Source organism: Rissa tridactyla, chromosome 2 (assembly GCF_028500815.1).
Source record: "Rissa tridactyla isolate bRisTri1 chromosome 2, bRisTri1.patW.cur.20221130, whole genome shotgun sequence".
In the NCBI taxonomy this organism is placed as follows: domain Eukaryota; kingdom Metazoa; phylum Chordata; class Aves; order Charadriiformes; family Laridae; genus Rissa; species Rissa tridactyla.
Window position 1 is genome coordinate 99,603,941 of NC_071467.1, and position 16,606 is coordinate 99,620,546.

The 16,606-nt window shown below is 38.1% G+C and overlaps 1 protein-coding gene across 12 annotated transcripts in view; it reads left to right on the forward strand.

The window, feature by feature from the left end:
• The window catches only part of CDKAL1 (CDK5 regulatory subunit associated protein 1 like 1), a 424,992-nt gene that overhangs the window by 331,922 nt on the left and 76,464 nt on the right, over positions 1-16,606 (forward strand). The gene's annotated exons all lie outside the window — the stretch shown is intronic.

The following is a 16,606-nucleotide window of genomic DNA, read 5'->3' on the forward strand; positions in this document are numbered from 1 at the left end:
GATATTCCTCTCCGTGTCTAAATTCTCCTGTGCCAAACACTATTTATTCATGGTACAAGGAAATTCCATTATTCTTTTATTAGCACTTTTAATGGAACTTAGCCATTTGTAACTCCTGCTGCCTTCCTGCTCATATCCTTTGTGGCATAATATCAAAGTGTCCCCAAATGATTTTGGCTTCAGTTGTGAAGACTTGTGCACTCTTTACAAATTAGTCATCAGGCGATGTGGAATTGAATATAAATGCTTAGATATATTCCCTTTTGATCTTTGTTTTAGGACCTTTAATAAATTATTAAAAGTAGCACAGTTACTTGATGAGTGATTTTTGAAGTTCCACTCTTTTGCTGCTTCCATGCACGTTCTGCATTTATATCTGAAAGCAAAAGGGGGAAAAAAGGGCAAATGAAAGTTTATTAAGAAGATGATCTTTCCTTATTTTCCACTTGACAGTGAAGATTTTCCTTCTGCTAACTACTTCCTATTTGTAGTGGCTACAACAAATTCATTGCAGATTTCTTGCTCTCTGCTTTTAATTTCCACCTCAGCTGTCAATTTCCCAATCGTTGCAGTCCAGGGGAGGACTTTTAATTTTTATATTAAATCTAACAGGAATCAACATTGGTTGAAAATATAGTTATTTCAAGTGGAAGTTTATATTAGTTTTACTCTAGTTCTGTTTTGTCTGCTTGAAGTGGCAAAAGGGTTGTTTTTTGAGGGGATGGTTTGCTATTTTCTAGATTATTTTCAGCAAGCATAAAAAGGAGATTTTATGATGGCTTTGTGCAAGTGTTGGTAATGTGGGATCATGACATGAATGACTTAAATTACCGGCTTCCAGGATTCTTAGTTGGTTGATTAAAAGGTTATTCTCTGAGAACTTTTCTCAAATAGAAAAGAGATAACCTTAAAGGGTAAGTTGGAGCTTGGTAGTAGTAGTGAAAACAGATGTGGAAGGGAAGCTCATGAACTACAGTGGCTGGAACAGGACTGTCTAGCAAGATTTGATAGTACTTCATCCTTTTGTGATGGGATATCACATAGAGAAGATAAAAATGAATCAAAAAATATTCATTCTTCCAAGCCTGTGCTTCACTCACTAAACCAGAAAGTGATGTTTTGATGGAGTAACTGAACTAACCTTGCTAATATTTATGCTTAGTCAGGAGACCAATAGCTATTAGAAATAGTAGCTATTCCTGGAAATTTTACCTCAATTTGCCTATCTAGTGCAATTTGCTGCATCCTGAAAGACATTTTAAATGTCTGTCGTTCTGCATTCCCAGGTCTTTTATGGAGGAGGAAAGCAAGGATTTTCTTTTCCTTCCACTTCCAGGCGTGGAGTCTTATCTTGTATCTAGTGTGGCCTTAATTGAGCAGCAGAGAGGGCAGAGCTTTTAAATTCTTCTAGGCAAAAGGGATGGAAAAGTGGGAGATATTCTGCCTCTGCTGATAGCAGAGGAAAAGTAGTTAAGCTCCTGTATTCTTTAAAGCCTAAATATGTGTAGTTGACCATCTCGTTATCCTTCTCATTGTTCAGATGAAATCACTCAACAGCAAATGGCAATAATTACCCTTTGGTTCTATACTTAGCCTATCTAGGGGGATTTGATCCTGCTCTCTTTCACCTAGTGTCATCGTACTACTCGCAGAGCCTCCTGCTACAGAATCTGTGGGTCTTTCAGATGCCGTAACACCGCTGAAGCTCATTGTAGCATCAGTCTTGAATGTCTGGCAAATACATTGAACTCTTGATGTCAGACATATACAGAAAGTTCACTTTCTCAGAGGTCTTTTTTTTGTTGTTAAAATAAATAAATATCTTCTAAAATTCATTCTTTCCAAAACTAAATAATTTTTTAGGAAATGCTGAGATATATCTTGAGTATGAAAAGCTGTTCCAGGTGGGTGTTTGATTGCCATTTGTTTAAACTTATTTCGGTTAGCATGTGTAAAAATACATAGCACTCTATTTGTAGATGAAGCCATTCCTTGTTCTGAAATACTTGCTTTTTCCTGTGTTTATGTAGAGTAGGAGTATGTATAGTCTGGCTTTCTTGAGAGTCAAGTTCTGACTGCTGTGTAATTTTTCTCTAGTTAGCAATAGAGCAGCTCTTCCAGGTATATGTATAGCTTATCTTTTTCTAGGAGCATTAGAAAAATAAGATTAAAATGGCATCCTCATAAAGCTGTACCAACAACAGTTTTAGTGATTTAAAATTAAAAAGATGATACTCGAGGAGTGCTCTTTTTACCCTTAGCTATAATCTGACTGGTTTTGTACTAGCTCATTTAATGAAAGATTATGTTTGCACAGAAGTAATTTCTGCTGAAACTTTTATTATGTGTACACTGTGAGGTTCCACATTGCATACAGTGAGGATTTTATTCTGGCTGCAGTGGATGTTTAACTCCCTTAATATCTTTCTCCCAAATGACGTTTGCCCTTTAAAACTTGTGACCCAATTTGTTGAAAGCTATTAAGGCAGTTGTGATGGCAGGTTACCTGGTCAAAACAACAGGTTTGAGAAGCTTAAAATGAGCTTCAGGATCCGATATGCGGAAAGTGTCCAAATTCAGCAGCACGGAGCCCTAGTTCTTTTTCTTCTTTTTGTCAGATGAGTTAAGTGTTCAGTCTAGCCCTGGAGCAGTTGTTTAAAACTGTAATCCTCAATTTATGCTCTGCAAAAGAATGTTTGTACATACAGTAAACACGGTATAGCAGAACTACTATTCATTTTGCTGCTCTGCCTCTGTGAGAGGACAGCCAGAGAGAGGGGCCTCGGGGCATGTCCGTACATGCCTCTGGCAGCGCCGTGCCGTTCCAGTGAGAAATCCTCCGAGAGTTGTGCTTAAAACTCTGCTCTGGATTCGTCTCGGCCTTTTGCAGCCTGAATCTCTTGCTCAAGAATAGGGCACGATCTGTGAAAAAAATAAGGTCATGTCTTACAGTGTTAGTGATTTATTTTAGCGTATACTGTGACCGGCCAAGGAAGAAATAAAGTCAATGATATCCATGTGATTTGAAAAGAGTTTTTGGGGAGAATTTTTTTTTCCAAGTTGAAAGTGCTCAGAATTAAAATAAATTGCTATTTCAAAATGTGCTCTAATTGATGCAATACTACTAAAATAATTGTAAAATCTTTAAGCCTCATGCTCTAAAAAGTTCTTTATTAACGTGTTCTGGAAATGTTAAAACACTCAAAATACTAAAACCCCATAGACACTGCCTGCGTGATTGGCAAGTTATATAGTCCGTTGTATTAAGATACACAATTAAGTGACAAAAAGCTTTCTTGGGATTTTTTTTGTGGGGGGGTGGGCAGGCTGGCTAGCTCTTAGTCTGGTAAGCAATTTTGGGAGGCAAGGAGAGTGATGTCCTGTATTCCATTGGCTTTGATAAAGGTAGGCATGTGCATAACTGACTCAAGGAAGATTAATAACAAGGTTGTGTATGGCTATCCTGAAATTTAAGGGGCAAATGGCTGCTGTTACTTACAGACTTACCATCGTAATTGTTTTCAACCAATTATTTCAGTAGTGCACAGACTCTTGCTCCAATTTTTAACAGAAAATAAATAATCTAATGTCAGCATCCTTAAACTGTGCTTGTAGGGCACCTCTTTCTTCTGCTGGGTTCTGTAGCTCCTCTGGAGAGTTTGAGGCATTTGTTAAGTCAGAAAAATTGAAAAGTGATACGACTACACGTTGACAGAGGCTGTAAGTAATGAGGGGGTGAAACTGTGTTTTCATAAAAAAGCAGACAGTAGCCACTGTCAAACCTGCAGGATCTCTTTTGGCACTGCCTATGGAGGCATATCTGTATGGTCTAAGTGGTTTTCCTTGACAATAACACAAAATATTAATCATAGCAATGCCCAAGGCTGTGGCATTGGAAATTGTTGTGGACACCTGCGTGAGACATGAAATATCCAAAAGGAAGAGGAAAGTCCCAGGTAAGGGGGGAGGGATTGCAGTCAGTTGGCTTTGGTAACGAAACATGTCAAGTCCTGCACTCCTTCCAGCCCTTGTGCTGCAGCTGGTGACCTCTGGGGACCGCAGATGCTGTGGTGGCACTGTGAACCAGTGAAAACTGTCTTCACCACGGTGCGGGTTGCTTAGTTAAACAGCAGAAACAGGGGGAGAAGGGAAGTTAAGTGCTTTTGTTGGGACCAGTTTTCCTACCAGTGAGCTGCTTCCTTTCATTTTTCTCCCACGTTCAGGGAGGCTGCACCTTCTGTGCATCCTTCACAAATAAACAAAATTGAACAAAAGAAATTCTGATGTCTGCTGAAAGAAGCAACTCTAAAATGCCTGATGTTGGCTAACGGCAGGCATCATCACACTAGTCTATTAATATGATCCTGAAAACGTTGTTTTTGAAGATGTGTCTGCCTTGTGGTATGATGTGATTACATGAGAGGACATGTAAATTGAAATGTTGGACACTTGTAGAGTTGAAAGTGTTGCCATGAAAGTCGTTTCTTAAAAGAAGCTAGTGAAAGACTAAAACATAGTTGCAGCATTAAAGATATCTGGTAGGTGAGATTTACATCTTTCAGTAGTCTATGCTCATACCTTTGTAGTAGTTCCCCACCTCCCAGACTTTGCCATCTTCTGTGTTTGTTGCTGGCTGTCTTTCATACCCACTGGCATTAGGCAGTGGTTTGTTTTACAAAGAAGGCATGGCAGCTAGCATGTTTAAGTAGACCAGATTTGGATGCTTTTTGGAGTCTAGAAATGGGAAATTTCAGAACTGCTGAAAAACACAAGCAACTCTTCTTATTTTTCCTGAGGACAGTAATGTTTCTCAGATATTAACTGTGTTTTGTAAGATGTGTGTGTGCAGTGGAAGTGCCATCAATGTGTAGGTTTTACTTTTGAGCCAGAAAAAAAGAAAGTAGTTTTGAGATACTGTCTGAGCCTTTGGATTTTTTGGGTAATGACTTGGGCATATGATTCTGGAAAATAACAAAAATCCTTTTAACCTGCTTTCCATTTATTCCAGGAACAGCATTGTACTAAATCATAAGGCAACTGTGAGGTTGCAATGCCTGTGATATAAGCCATAGTCTGAATTTCCTAAAGCAGGTGCTTTGAATTGTTCTTCTGTAAGATGAAAAAGATTTTTAAGTTATTGCTGAAAAGAGACAGAGCCTTTTGCTATCTCCTGCCTCAAAATAGATTTCAGGTTTAATTTAATAGCTCAGATGTCAGATATGACCGCGTTTTATGGAAATATTCTTATTGTAACCTACATCCATTCTTTTTTCCCTTCCCTCGTGTTCAGAACTGCTTTTTGGAGGAGGTTACATAAAGCTGTTTTGTGCTCTTGATATGATGTGAGGCTTCAAAGAAGACTACTGAAAGAGAAAAGCAATTTCTGTTTGGAAGAGCCGTGCAGTGTCCTTGTGCTAATGGCATACTTGAACAGTGATGATGATAGTGAAGAAAATGTAATGGCCTGAAAAGCTGCAGCTTGTTCTTGACTTAACTCTTAGCTGCATTGAGGTTTATGCCATCTGTAACACAAAGTGAGCTAATATATAGACAGTTCAGAAATGGCTGTTCATATACCAAGAATTGTTTCAGGGTTTTGTAGAGAATAGAAGAAACAAGGAGAGCAATGCGATGGAGGGCCTTACTTCTCTGTTGAACAGGCTCTATAGAAAAAGATGTATCTGCTCTGTCTTAATTTTATGGCTGAAATGTTGGCATAAAAGACTTGCAATCTTACTTGAAGTGTATACTGCATCCAGAAAATGAAAAAACGAAAAACCCAATTCCTGAATTTATTGCTGTAAAACCAATGGTTTGGGTTTTGGTTTTGTTTTACAAAAAACCTAAAACATTTACAAACAGGTAGTGTATATATGCTTAATACTTTGGTTAAAACTGTATTCAATGCTAGTAAATTTTGCTGTAATTGGCTATTTAAAGCGTCTAACCCTGCCTGATGCTAACTGAATTGTTTGGGATTGTTACCTCAGTTATCAACCAGGAGAGAGGCTTTTCCTGTTCTAGGTTAAACAGATATTTTTTCTATTTTTTTTAAAGTGATCTTTCTAAAAAATGTTTGCTGTAGTCTGTCAAGTCACCTTTGCATCTATACACAAAGGTAATGCTATATGATGATGCACGGGCTTAGATGTTTAATGAGGTTTCCCAGGTACCGACGTGTTATTGGAATATCTTCATTAAAGATCTTGAGAACAGTTTTAAGAAAGAAGCTGATGTAATCCACGTACCACCCCCCACCATGTAAAAACACCTACACAGTTTTTCAGTTAAATAATCACAAAAATAGTGGGCATTCAGTGCACAGTTTTTCTCCTTGGTACAGCATGCAAATGCTACCTGGTATAGCAGATTGCCTCAAATAAGTATTTTCTACCTCCAAAAAAATATTGAAATATAAAATGAGAGGCAAGTTTATGGTGACATTAAATACCTGACATATGAATTCAATTAAAACAAATTCTGTGAAGTACATTAATCCTCCTGTTAGTTTCCAGAGAAAGGCATGTCTTGTATCGCTTTTGCTGCATGTCTTGTATCACTTACGTACCTTGTCCATTGTTACTGTGGCACTGACACAGAAATATGAAAAAGAAGAGGTATTTTAGGTTTTCTAAAATTAGTTGCGGGAAAAACTTGACATCACAGAAAGTCGATTTCCTTATCCTGTCTTAATATTCTTCTGCGTAGGCTTACATATATGCACACACACACGAAACCCCATCATCAACCAAAACTTCGATTTGAGATTGATTCGAAGCATCATCCAGAAGCAATCCTGGTGTATTTCAAAGAAGTAAGGGAAGGATGGGATCACATTTTTCCCAATTCATAAGAAGTCAGCACTGGCTACAATTCCGTACTCTGCTGCTAACTAACTCCCTTGGTTTTTATTTTGTTATCATTTCCTCTCTGTACTATGTCCCACTTCAAAGAGTGAAGAAAGGTTACGTATCATACAGTTGAAAAGGCAAGTCTGAGTAAAGTGGCCGTGTAAAACTATAGATAGAATTTGGGCTTTAGGTTGTTCTACACGGGAAAATTGTTCTCCTGCTGTCTGTCAGCAGAGCGCAGTTAGCCCACTCTCAACGTGAGCTCAAGCGCTCTGAAGGGCAGCTGAAGAAGGAGTCTCAGAATCTGCTACCTACCCACGGGGATTTTGCATAGTGAATCCCAGTGATTGTCAGCTGCAGCAAAGCATCTGTCTTACCTGCATGTGAAATTTGGGGTTCTTACAAATGTGCTCCCGGTGATCTTGCATTCAGTCTGCCTGTGTCTGAGGGAGGGGCTCATGGTCTTAGGGGAGAAGAGGGGGTTTGTATGCAGATGTAACTAGAAATCCTGTGGGTTTTACCAGTTGCTCATCCTTTTTGAGAATTGCGGGATGAGCACTGAAGGATGTTGGCGCTGTGGTGATTTAGTATGCATGCTCACAGTAAAACTAGCAATGTTCAGTTAAATTACCCAGATACTAACATACTCTGCTGGTGTAAATTAAGGTAGGCTTGAAAGACCTCCAAGTCTAGTTCAAGGGTGGAGGCTCAGAGTCTCAGTAGACTTTGACTTCACTCCAGTGTAGACATACCATGGAGGTTTAGATCCCAGTTCAAGGCAGAAGAAAGCATATAAAACACATGATTTGATTCCAGCAGTACTTGAGCTTTAGTGTATCAGAAGGAAGGAGTGGTGCTGTCAGGAGAAGGAGAGGTACAAACCTGGATTTTGTTATAAATGCACATTAACAAAGTATATTTCATTCCTTAAATATGACATGTTCTTCACATTATTTTTCCTCTCTATTGTGGTATTTTATGAACATAAAATATTTTTCATCCAAAATACTGTATCCATCCAAAGATGGATAAAATAAATTATCCATCCATCCATGTATTTTCAGGGGAAAGGCTCCAGCTTGAGAGGCTTGTATGGCAGCCATTTTCTTGAGAATTTACTTCATCATTTCAAATTTTGGCAAGATTCCAACATCAAAAAAAGCATCTTTCCAAGAAGCTGTAGGTTCTTCCTGTAATTCTGGAGAGTGCCTCTATTTGATTTGCAGTATCTGAAGTATAAGAGGCTTGTGGGGCCAATAGAGAATTTAAGGTTTGGTATCTCGTTGGCCATCTGGATAAAAATGGGGAGGTTTATATCTCCTTAAAGGAACAGGAGCATTATAATTTTGTTGTGATAAATGTGGCATTTTCTAATATCACAGAAAGCAACTGAGAGGTTGATCTTTAAAGACGACATTTTAGTTCATATAAATGCTGCTTTAGGTCACGTTTGGTTTTTCTTTCACCCTTTCCTCATACAATCATGATAGGCATACCTAGTCATCTAGCCTTATAGAAAAGAGATGGATATGCAAGTTGACAAAGGTCTTTAAAACACAGCACAATATATTTTTTTCCAAAATATATTTCTGTGAAATTTGATATATGTAGCACGCCTGAGAGAGGTGTTGTGATAAAACACTTCAGGTTGCAAATGCAAGCAGTCCTGCTGACAAATCCTTTATTTCATACTGTCGTGCTTTTTCCAGGAAAAAATACCTATGTGTTCTTACTGCTGCTCATTTTTGCATCTCCTTTAATATTGCTAACATCATTTATGAGGCATGTGTATGGCAAATTATGCTCCTTCATGTCTTTTATTTTTACAAGCTTATTTTTCATATAAAAGGCCTGCTTGGTACAAAACCTTACAAGACATAAGCTGTCACTGGTTTATATTGCAAACCTCAACCTTGCTTTCCATAGAACATTTGCAGAAAATGTGAAGTATAAAGGTAAAAATATGAACCATTTGTAAGTCCTGTGCGGGAACAGATATTAAATACTAATTCACGTGTCAGACAGACAGTGGCAGCTGCTTTGTTACTGTATGGCACAATCCCATATTAAATCAAATGGCAAGTGCAAGGTTTGACAGATACCATCATCAGCGCAAACATTGTTAAACTCATTAAAGAGCTTGCTTTTAATTTTTTATTTTAAGTACACATATTTGGCTTGCAGAGCCTTTCTCAGTCAGAGCCTACAGCAGCAGAAAGTACTACTTCTCCAGGTTTTTTGCCTAACAAAGCCTGATGTGTTTCTGACCATTCCTCGGGGGCAGTGCCGCGATATTTATGGCTTCCCCTGCACATCGCGTGTTAGGGTCTGTGACCAGAAATTCCATTTGAGAGCACATCGCTCTGGATAGCACTCAGTGGTCTTTTCATTTTGATTGATGGCTCTGGTTTTGCACCATCTGGCTTCTGATAGGCTGCATTAATCATATCCCGAACTAAGAAAATTTAGACAGGATTTTTTAATAAGTACATGTACGTGGAAAAGAAAAGTGGTTTTTTGTATATGTTTGTATATTTAATTCCTATATGTTGCAGTCATACAAAAAGAGAGCAACAGTCCTGTCATACACTTTGTGTTGCGATAAATAGGTCTCTAAATAAATCTCTACTTACAAATGCTCATATTTCAATTTTACTCCTACTGTTTTACCTTTATTTTATTTTGCTTTCTATCAGTTGCCTTACGTTGACATTGTTTTCTGTTATGAACAGTGGATTTATGTAAAGCATTGGACACATCTAAAGCATCTCAACTGTTTTAAGTAAATCTTAAAATTTCTCTTTCTGCTGCTTTGGTGATATGCTGAAGTTTCTTGCTTCTCTGTAAACATAGCTTGAGGTAATAGTTTCTGAAACAGAATGTCATCATGTTTTCTGTTCTGTACGTGTGGAACATCTTAAAATTGTCACACGTAAATTCACACCTTGGGGAAAATTTAAGAATCTTAATTATACACACAATATACAAGAGTCAGTAATCGTCCATATTGAGGGCTTCTGATAGAGTTTGACAATAGCATATTTAAGGTACTGTATTGTTGGATTAGCAACATTAATAGTCTCCCAATATGTAAGTAGGAATTAATCAGCCAACATTCAATTGTTAAGTGTTACAGATTTTATTTGTATTTCTAATTTACAAGTAAGTAGTTATCTATACTGCTTCTCATTAGATTGCTTTCATTCTGTGATATTTTACAGTATGACTCGAGGGAAGAATTTGTCCTATGGCATACCATGTCACATTGAAGCCATCAATTGGATGTTATGTTTTGGAAGCTACGTAAGACATTATGTTTCTGGAGCGTGTCTAGGGCAACAAAGCTGGTGAGGGGTCTAGAGCACAAGTCTTATGAGGAGCAGCTGAGGGAACTGGGGTTGTTTAGCCTGGAGAAAAGGAGGCTGAGGGGAGACCTTATCGCTCTCTACAACTACCTGAAAGGAGGGTGTAGAGAGGTGGGAGTCGGTCTTCTCCCAACGCACGACAGGACAAGAGGAAATAGCCTCAAGTTGTGCCAGGTAGGTTTAGATAGGATATTAGGAAAAATCTCTTCACTGAAAGGGTTGTCAAGCATTGGAAGAGGCTGCCCAGGGAAGTGGTGGAATTACCATCCCTGGAGGTGTTTAAAAGCTGGGTAGATGTGGTGCTTAGGGACGTGGTTTAGTGGCGGTTTTGGCAGTGTTAGGTTGATGGTTAGACTCGATCTTAAAGGTGGCTTCCAACCTACAAGTCTCTATGATTCTAATCTTCACCTTTTAAATTTTCAAAGGCCATGGGATGAGAAGCTGCCCTTGATTCCCTTCAACCTATACTGCTATGGATATAACACTCCATGAAATGGCGGGCAGACAGCAATAATTTATACTCTTAATAAGAAATCCAGTAAGGGCATTTGCTATATCCACAAGTCCAGCATTTACTGGTCACACTGGGTGTGCTTTCTTAGGTGTTCCTCACAAATCAAATGGTGTGTAAGTATCAAAGCCACCAATTTTTCAGACAGCTGTAAATTGCATTATTGTTGGGGCAGGAGGGCATTGTGGTTTGTTGTTTCTTGTTTTGCTTTTACTTCTTTGCCCTATTTTCTTTCACTTTTCCTCAACTTCCTTATTAGTAGAGCATGCAGGTACTTTGGAATCTTTTTTTTAATCTTTTTTAAAATGTATTATTCCCTCTGCTTTGCTTGTGAACATAGATTAAGAATGAGGTACAGAAGAATTCCATGTGTAACTTAGCAGGAAGGTGGAGCAACGTTCATCCATAACCCCACCAACTGAAGCAAAACTTCCTGTTCTGTTTTTTTTTTTCTACCAGGCTTGGTGGTGTCCTTCTGTGGAGTAGATTAGGTTTATTTCGAGACATCTAGCATGATTTTTTTATAATTTAAATTTGTACTTAGGGTTCAAAATTAATGTCATGTTAGAAAGTTGTTTAACATACTACATCAAGAAGCAGTTTTTTGAGGAAAATTTTAGAAAATTTGATCACTGTATTTAATAAAGATATAAAGCTCCTTAAGGTCTAGCACTGTGCAGGTGCTTAGAGCACCCTGTCTCACTTCTCTTTGTTTCCACAGTTTTCTGCAAAACTCTGCTTTTTCTGTTGTCTGCCTCTAATGCATTCATGTTTTCTTGTACATTTATTTTGAAGACAAGACTTGCTTGTTTGTTTACGGTCTCATAGCTTTTTAAAATATACATCTGTGGTTGAGAAAATCATAATTCACCAATAATCTGTGCTAAATTAAGTATAGATGCTGAAAATTAGGATAAACAAAACCTGCTTAATCATTATTGCAAAAGCACCATCTTCATCTGTGTGCCAAGGAGGATTTTTAAAAAGTCTTCGTGGCCACACTACTGATCAGACTGTGCCCAGGGTTGAATTACAGTTCTCTAGTAAATCAACAACTGATCTTGAGTAATTTTGCCTCGTGCCTCCCACATATAGAACTCCCACCTTATTTTGCCTGAATCATTGTAATTATAGTTTACCTCAGAGACATTATGGAAGCTAAAAAGTTAAAGGCTTGCCGACAGGCATAATCAGTATCTTCTCCTAAGCTCCCTGCTGGCTATTCATAAAAGCCTGGATCCTCAAGCTCAGAAGAAGCCTTCCGTGTGCATACTGCTCCCCAGTGTTCTCATTATCCAGCTTCCAACTTGGAATAGCAGCATCACCGTACAGGCCCGTGGAAGCTGGAGCAGCCCAATACCTTGTTGGTAGCAAAGGTCTATGGTGAAAACAACAGTTGTTTGTAGTAGCGGATCCTCTGAACTCTGTGAGATACGAACAAGATGTATTCACTCCTGTGTTACATTCAAAACATGGAGAAAAAGGTAAAATACATTTGCAAGTGTCGTCCTGAGAACTGAAAAATCATTGATGGTGTCATTTAAACACTGGGATGTAGTGTCAAAGGGTGAGTTTAGGTCCAGCAGGATGGTTAATAGAAATCCCTAAAAAGTGAAACATTTACACCATTCATCCCTTTCCAAAGTTGTACATGCCAGCTTAGAAAAAATGCCCACAACAACTTGTCATCAGTAGCTACAGACTACTGGTGTTTTCATCTGATGACTTTCACTAAGCAGCTCGATATGAAGAAACCTTCTGTTACCGTATTTTCTGAAATTCAAGGCCTGCCTACGCTTTTCAACTGAACTCCAGTCAATCTTACCTTATTCCATGCGGGTTTAATGACTTGTCTTCTGGAAGTCAATGCCAGTCAAGTAATTCTGTAGAGATATGCCCTGCATTGCTGCAATGATGCTGCGTGTTATCATATCTCATCACCACGATGTTTTTTGTATCTATTTCAATATGGAGACCAGAGGGAGTTGAATTTTGGGTTGTGTTTTTGGGTTGAATTTTTGTTACTTTCTTTCTTAGTTTTATTGTCACTCCCCATGTTGAAAGAAATATAAGGAGTAAATACTTTAAAATTTGTTGAGGTTTACTAGCTTCTATGTGCTTATTCCATTCTTTGTGAAGCTTTCCAATAACAAATCAGCAAATGGAATGACTTAAACTTCTAACGGACTGCTTTCTAAGTCTATTTAATATACTGGTATCTGGTTTTGCTGTTATACTGATTATTAGTAACATTGTATCAAAGGACAACATCAACTTGTTGTAGGATGTTTGGATTTTGAAAACAGATACCCCTGGTAGTTATTTTTAAAAATTCTGCTTGTATGTATTTAAAACTCTACGGGATTTTATACGAATAATAATTTGGGAGAGCATACATGTGAAGATTTTTAAAATTCTTTCAAAGAATTCTTACTTCTGTGAGACTGCATACAGGTTTTTGGTGCTTTTAAACTCCTTTATAAATACTGTCTTTGAGTAGTTCTTTTTCTTGTGATGCGTGTAGTTTTAAGGGGAGGGGGAGGCCTTTATTGATTTTATTCTGTGGGTATGTAGCATACTTTTGTCTGTTAATGGTTGGCAACTGTGTACACTGTGCGAGCTCTGGGTGTCTGGTAAGAAATTGGGCCTGTACATCAAAACATTTCGTGGAAGTAGGGAAAGTGAAAGTACTTACTGTAAAACCTTTGTAGTGCCTGATGTCTAAATCAAAGTAATACAATTATTCATATTGGAAATAGGATAATGTTATTGCCAAGAAAGCCATTTTGTGTTTAGTGGTAGATAATACGCCATTATATCACACGTGTGTATGTCACTTCTGTTGAGAACGCTCTCAGAATTATCTTTAGAAAGAGATCTGTTGTGCTTTGGTGTATATTTTCTTTCACTACAGCTTACTGTGGTTCTGAGAACATAATTCTACAAAAAGAAAAACCTAGAGCCAATGAGAAGCGAATGTTAATTGCTGATGAATATCTTTGTGTGTGTGTGTGTATTGTGGTGGCAGTTGTGATTTTCAACAAACAGTCTCCTCTTTCAGAATCTTACCAAAATCCCAGTTCCACTGAAATATTAAAAATAAGGTATCAGCCTATTTTTGTCTTGAAAGTGAGATAGCATTTGACTTCTAAGTTGAAGCCTATAAATTATCCAGAATTAAAAATCACTAGCAGCTGATTTGTGGGGAAAGGTATCAGGCATGTGGGAATGTATTAATGTATGGAGAAGACTTGGCTGACATGTGTTTGTGTGTCTGAGTCAAATACCAGTCAGAAGTTACCGTTCTGCTGTATTTCCTCAGCAGTGAACAACAAAGTGACAACTGCTGTGGTACTCAGGCACCATCTGTCTTGTGAACCCTGCCGTTCTGTTCTTGCCTTAATATGATAAGTTTTACCTTATTTCTGCAAGAAAATAAAAATAGTACTTAATCTACAGTTCAAAAACTGGATAAATTCCAAGTAAGGCTGTTAGTAGTGATATCCCTTGTCTCTGGGGGTGTAAATTTGGGCTTACACCTAAGTGTGTGTATATAAATATTACAGATTTATTGCTATGTGTGCTGTGCTAAGCCACGAATACAAGTCTGTATACAAACATGATATATAACAAAAGCTTTTTAACAAGCACAGTAATTTCTATCCACAATAAAGTAATTATTTTTAACTTCTCTATCTACCATTGAAGACTTTAAAGGTATTCTAATGACTGGGGGGATGAGGAGGGATCAAGGTGGATTTTTATTTGTTTCAGTATTTTGAACTCCTCTTTGCTGGTGGTATGTTGTGGACATTGTCTTCAGGTAGTTTTTATTTTAATTTCAGCATGGTGAGATTTGAAACGACTGGAAAGTTTTTCAAATGCAGCCTTGCTGTTTTCTTCCATGTAAACAAAATTAATTTAGGGTAGATTGCTTTTTTCCAGAATGCCTGGTGAAGTAGCATTTTTCTGGCTGTCTTACTGCTGCTTTTTCCACTTTCAGACATTTTCCTCATCTTCAGTTTTGTTAGTGTTTAACTGTACTCGTGGTGTCAGCCCCTGAATTATGCTGCTGCACCGCTTTCACAGTGTAATACACGGGACAGCAGCAGAAGCACCTGAAAGCCAGCTGGCGCTGTGCAGGGCTTTGTCTTATGAAGAGTCTGATGAATAAGCACTTAAAAATGGTAACCAAAAATCTGCATGTGTCCCTGCAGAAACGTGAAGCACCTGCTTCGCTTTTTAATTTTAGCATTTTCGTAAAGTCTACGCAGTCATAGTCTTTCTGTCAGAGATACAGGATTTCCAGCATTAATTAAAGATCACGTTGTGCCTCAGGTGACCTCACGTAGAAGACTTAATTATTTTTTGACTTAATTATTTTTGAACACTTTATTTTAAGAAAGTGATACCCACACTGCAACTGTTTGCAGTGAGCATGCATAGTGAAAGCAGCGTGCGAAGCCATGAATCCCAATTATATGGTGCTTGGTTTTATGTACCAACTGACAGCAAACTGTATATCTAAGAATGGAATGCAAGCTATCTTACGAAATTAGATACCCTGTATGTAAAGCAAAGACAACATTTGTAATGGCACAAATATACAAGATGGGGCATCGTTTCCTTCATTACCTTTTTTCAGTCACTTAGATTTTTTTGCTGAAAATTTTGTGAATACTTTTGCATCTTAAAAGAGTCTGTTTAGTATAATCAAGTATTTTTCTTATGTAAGTCCTTTATTGTTCCTGAAAATTTTTAAAATATTTTAAGAATTTCATACAGGAATTGCTGGGGGAGCAGATTGTTTTGAAGAACAGAAGGTATGTTCTCAGATGTGATTTTCTTGCTCTGCATGCTCAGATGTGTATCTACTATAGGTGCTGTTCCCAGTGGAGCAGGGAGTGTGAGAGACACGTAGAGATGATGCAGGGCTCTTTCTGGATCTCTATAAAAAGGACCAGCAACAATTGCCTGAATAAAAGAGCCACTTTAATAAGATAGATAGAATAAAACGAGGAGCAGAGATAGTGAGTAAATCTTATGTCTCTTCAGATGCTGAGAACCCCGCATTCGTGCAGCATCGGACAGAGCCCGGATGGGTTTTCCCACAGCGGGCTGCACACATCCCGACCATGGAGAGGTTCCCTCTGGGATCCATAAAGGAGCTAAAATTGCTCCTTCAGTACACAGATCTCCCATTTTAAAAAAACACAAAAGGGTCTTGCCACCTTTTACTGCTTTTCCTTTGAAGTATTCTACAGAGTAGAATTATGTTAGATGCTGTCTCTGCTCTCAATGAAATATTCCAGGTATGGGAACCCTAGAAAAAGTGCTAGTGATGAAAGGAGCAGCATTGCAAATGCAGTCTGGGGGGGGGTGTGTGGAAATAAAAAGGGGAAAAAAAAAAAAAAGGAAGGTTAAAAAACCCCACAAAACCATTGTAGTCAATAATAAACACATAGGACTTTTTTAATGTCTGGCCCCTCTCCTGAAAACGTGGTGTGAATCGGGAAATGCCCTTGTAAATGGTGCGACTCACATAAACGTTGTTTATGAATACCAACGTGAATGTGCCTTCAGATGTACCTCAAGAGACTTACATATGAGAAAACCAGCAAGTGAAGAAACAAATGCTTAAAAAAAGAAAAAAAACAGTCCTACCAGACTGAATGTCTGCTTCACTTTTAAGGAAAGACATAAATATTGTTTGCCACATAAGACTGAAAAATGTGTGGTGAATGTAGCAACTGTAAAACCTTCATTGTTCCTTCAGCTAAAACAAACAGAATGTGTAATTAGTTGGCTCCTTCTGCCTAATCCTAAACCCCAAGATTACGTGTGATTTGAATCATGATCTCTCTACCTGTTTTTTACAG